Below are 5047 nucleotides of genomic sequence, written 5' to 3'. Positions count from 1 at the left end.
CGCTCCCGCGCCGCCGCCGCCGCCGGCCTCCGCATGTTGAGCGCAGGCCGTCCCCGCCGCGCGGGCGCCCGGCTCGCCCCGGTCTCGCAGCGTCGCCCGCGGCCCGCGCTTACGCCGCCAGCGTCGCGGGGGAGGGCCCGGCGCCCACTGCGCAGCCGCTGGCGGCCTTGGGGCGCGCACGAGACGTCACTGAGGGCGGGGCCGGGGCGGTGCGCCCGCCGCTTTGCGGCAGCGGGTGACGCCGCGCGACAACCGCTGCGCTTTGCGGCCGCTCCAGGGTGGCCGGGCCACAGCCCGCGGGACTACCGGAGGGCCGCGGCCGTGAGGACACGCAGGGGCTGAGAAGGAACCGGGCCCAGTCCACCCTCCCGGGGGGGCGGGGCTTCCGCCGCCGACCCTGTCCCACCCCGCCGTTGCCATGGCGACGCGTGGCCGGTCGCCCCGACACCGCCCCACCGCGCTTCTGTGACGTCAAGGTCTCGCCACTTGACGTCACGGCCGGGCGGTTCCGCGGGGCGTGGTCAGCGCGGGGACGCGCCGACTTCCGGGGCGGGCGGCTGGAGTCGGGTTGGGTGGGGCTGAGAGCGGCGAGGGCTGTAGGTGATGGGCGGGGGGCGGGGCGGCGCCTCTCTGCGTGGTAAGAAGCGGTGACGTCAATGAGGAGCCAAGGAGGGGGTCACCCAAGGTACTGGTCCAGCTGGGCCTTCTGACCGAGCTAGGGCACTGACACGCAAGCTGGCACTCAACAAGTGTGATCTGCAGAGTGCTGGCTCACGCACCGTGTCAGTCGGGGGCGACTGGCAAGGGGCCCACAGTGAGACCCTGCTCCACCTGGAGCCTCTTCCTGCGGGGAATTTTTACGGTGGAGGGAGACTCATCCATTCCCGTCTTTATTAAGTGCCTGCTAGCGGCTCTGAGAATAGAATGGTGAACTAGACTCTTGGCATGGCTTCCCAGCAAGTCCTCAGTCCTGAGCGCGGGGGATAGACAGGACAGAGACTAAATACACAGGACAGTTTCAGGTGGTGTTATAAGGTGGCTTGGAGCAGAATTACCGAAGGGCAGACCCTAAAGGCCAAAAGCTAGATGTGGCACATGGAAGGAAGATTTCCGTGGTCTCTGATTATCGTCCTGCTGTCCAGCAGCCAGAAGCGGGGAAGGAGAATTAAACCTGAGGGGAACGGCGGAATGGCAGAGCTTTAGAGCGGGTTCTGCCCCACTTCTTCCGCCCCCTTGTAATGTTGACACCTCCAGAAAGCCCAGGTCACGTCCCCCTGTTGTCCTTTCTCAACTGCGCCTCACCCTCCAACCTGAACCTTACCTTTGTTTCAAATCCACCTCTTCCACCAGCCATGCCAGACCAGGGGCCATATGCCTTGCTCACTGCTGTGCCCGCACACAGTATAAACTCAGGCTGTGTGTGGTCACCATGTGTGGTTCATTTGTTATGAACGAAACAACCAATGACTCTAAGGTCCTTCCAGATTCTGGAGAGCCGGGAATTGTATTTACTCAGACTTCCTGGCCCCATCTGTCCTCTTCTCTTCGTTCTTAACGTTCAAAAAAAAAAACAAAAAAAAACCTGCTCTCCAGTGCTCAACTCCCATAAGAGCAGGGAGCATGGTGGCCTCTCCTCCAGAGGTGTTTGAGCATTAAACTTGAGCGCCAGCCTTGCTTCTGTAAAATGCAGGGTGGCTTGTGCAGATGAAAGACTGCAGAAAGGCCACGGTTGGGGTTGAGCCAGCCAGAGGCTGTCTGACTATGGGTAGGCAACTGACCCCTTCTGGTCCTCTGCATCTTCTTTTGTAAATTGTAACTAATGATACCCCACTCCCTTACATCATGAGAATCCATGGGTTAGTGAATAAAGAACTGCCAGCATAGGACCTTCTGCCTCACATGGACATATTTCTTTCTAATCACCTAGGATCTGTGAAAAAGCAAACAGGTTTCAAAGCTTCCTCTTTAACCCACTTCAAATGTGGCCCACATGTTCCTGCATCCTTTCAGCTTTGATCATGGAGACACCATTTGGGAAAGTTGGGATAGGGAAAAAAAAAAAAAACACCTTTTGGGGCTCTAACAAAATAACATTGTAAAGAGGATGAGCTAGTCTCCCCATTGCCCCCATCCCTCAAGGGTAAGTCAAACAACATCCCAGCTTTCTAATAAATCCCAAACAGCTGTGGGTTTCAGCAAGAGACAAACAGGAAATGCTCTCTTCTGTTCCTTTTACCCATGAAAGAGGCAGGTCCATGGAAAGATCCCAGGACAGGTTCAGGGCTGCATCCTGGTTGTCCAGCTCCAGCACACAAACACAAGTTGGGGGGCCATGTGCTTTTGTTGAACTGAATGGAAGTAGTAGCTCTCCCTATGGCCAGGTCTTTCCCCCAGTGGGGCAGGAACTTGGACACAGATATCCTCATTTTCGAAATGTGGAAAGTGAGGCTTATGGAGCCCAAGTAAAGTGCCCAGTGTCTCCCAGATTTGACCTCCAATTCAGCTGCCCTCCACCAGTGAGTACAGGGTGGGCCCAGCACCCCCACCCCAATCCCAGTGGCTGCAGGCGAGGTCTGGCAACATAAGCTAACCAGTGATTGGTATTGTGAGCCACCAAACATAAAGCAAGGTCAGAAGACAAGAGGCTGTGCGGCGCAGCCATGAAAACATGAAAACTCTGTGCTTCCACTGCAGGGGGCACTGTTCTGCCCCTGGTCAGGGAATGCTGCATGGTGCAGCCCCCAAGAAAGAAACCAAGGCCTCAAGGATGCAGAAGCTCCCCGGGCACTTCACTCTACCCATCATCCTCTGAGAAGAGCCCCAAGCAACCAGGTCTGTACCATGTGACTGCCCCGCCATCTCTGATTGGCTCAGGAGCCAATCAGCGTCTCCTCTAGGGACCAGTCAGCACACGGAGGCCAAAGGACCTGATTTGTGTGAAATACGACCCAGGCGATGGCCTTCTGCCACTACATGGTTGCCATTGTTGAGGTACAGCGTAGGCTGACCAAGCATCTCAACTTCCCCGGGTCTCCTGGGACCCTGACTTCTCATTGCCAAGACCTGAAATCCCACCAAACTAAAAAGGCTTAGTCCCCGGAGCACAGGACATACAGTGTCCTACTTGTCCCCAAGGGGTCCCCACGAGGAACGCCTTTGCCCCACTCTTAGGGCCGAGGTATGGGTTTATTGTTTAGTTGCTAAGTTGTGCCTGACCCTTTTTAGCACTCCCCAAAATTCATATTCCACCTGAAACCTCAGAAGGTGACTTTGCTTGGAAATGAGTGTTTGCTGATGTCATCAGTTAAGATGAGGTCATGCTGGATCATGCCTCTTGATGAGGGTCAAAGGAGAGTGAAAAGTTGACTTAAAACCCAACATTCAAAAAAACTAAGATCATGGCATCCAATTCCATCACTTAATGGCAAACAGATGAAGAAAAAGTGGAAACAGTTGCAGATTTTATTTTCTTGGGTTCCAAAATCACTGCAGATGGTGACTGCAGCCATGAAATTAAAAGATGCTCGCTCCCTGGAAGAAAAGCTATGACAAACCTAGATAGCGTATTAAAAAGCAGAGACATTACTTTGCTGACAAAGGTCGGTCTAGTCAAAACTGTTTTGCCAGTAGTCATGTACGAATGTGAGAGTTGGACCACAAAGAAGGCTGAGCCCCAAAGAACTGAGGCTTTCTTTTTTTTTTTTTATTTTATTTTTTTTCCCCCCGTCCCGTCGCCCCCCTCCCCCGCTTGGCGTCTGGATTCCACCCCCGCGGCTCGGCCTTAGCTGCCCTACCCGTCGCTGGGTCGTTTCCCGAATCCTGGCGCCCCGCGCTTTCCTTCCATCACCTTTTTCTTACCTTTTACCTTTCTCTCTGCCCGCTTGGCCCCTCCCCGCTCCGGTCTCTTCTCTCCCCCCCTGTATCTCGCCCTTTGGTTGCTAAACTCTTTAACACGCACGCTCTCGCCTTTCACTAATCTTTTTTTTTTTTAAACCCCACTTTGATTCTGTCCTTCCTTATCCACCCAAAGCTCCTATTTCCATCATCTCTCCACCTGATACTCTGTGGGTTTTATTCCTCCCTCCTTCCCAGGCTGTGGATTTTGCCCTTCATTACTTGCCCTCCTCCGTTCCCTGTCCTGATCTGAACTCCAGAACTGAGGCTTTCAAATTGTGCTGGAGCAGGCTGTTAAGAGTCCCTTGGACAGCAAGATGAAACAGTCAGTCCTAAAGGAAATCAACCCTGAATATTCGTTGGAAGGACTGATGCTGAAGCTTCACTACTTCGGCCACCTGATGTGAAGAACTGACTCATTGGAAAAGACTGATGTTGGGAAAGATTGAGGGCAGAAGGGGGCGGCAGAGGATAGCATCATTGACTCTGTGGACAGGAGTTTGAGCAAACTCTGAGAGATCGTGAAGGACAGAGAAGCCTGGCGTGCTGCAGTCCATGGGGTCACAAAGACACTTGAGGCCAGCTCACTCCAGGGGCCAGGCTGTGGTCCTGCCCTCTCATCACGCAGGACGCTTCAGAAGATGGTGACCTGTTAGCATCTCTTGGTCCTTACAGCAACCTTCGCTCACACCTGAACAGGGTCTGCCTCATGGTCCCCAGTCACCCACCAATGCCACGGGCATCAGCCAAGTTCCCGTAAATCAATTTACTCTGAAGAATCAACTCCAGTGACCTCCTGGCTGCCTCAAGAGAGGCGCCCAGCTGACCTGTTGGGTGAGCAGAAGCCATGAGGCAGTGGGGAAGACATTTTGGTTGGTGACAGCTTAGGTCACAGGAACAGAAATGAAGACTGACCAGGCGATCGGGCGTGTCTAGGGGTGGCCAAAACAAAGCACCCTGAATGAGCAGCTTCAACAACAGAGATTTACTCTCCCCTGGTTCTGGAAGCCAGAAGTTCAAGGTTGAAGTGTCTCGGTGGTGTTCCCTCTGAAGGGGGAAGTAAAGGCCCTTCTCTGAGCATCTGGCAGTTCTCCGACCCTGGCTGCATCACCCCCTCTCCAGCTGCCTTCTCCCAGCCTCGGTGTCTGGGTCC

Source organism: Cervus elaphus, chromosome 9 (assembly GCF_910594005.1).
Source record: "Cervus elaphus chromosome 9, mCerEla1.1, whole genome shotgun sequence".
In the NCBI taxonomy this organism is placed as follows: Eukaryota; Metazoa; Chordata; class Mammalia; order Artiodactyla; family Cervidae; genus Cervus; species Cervus elaphus.
This window is presented reverse-complemented; position numbering follows the sequence as displayed.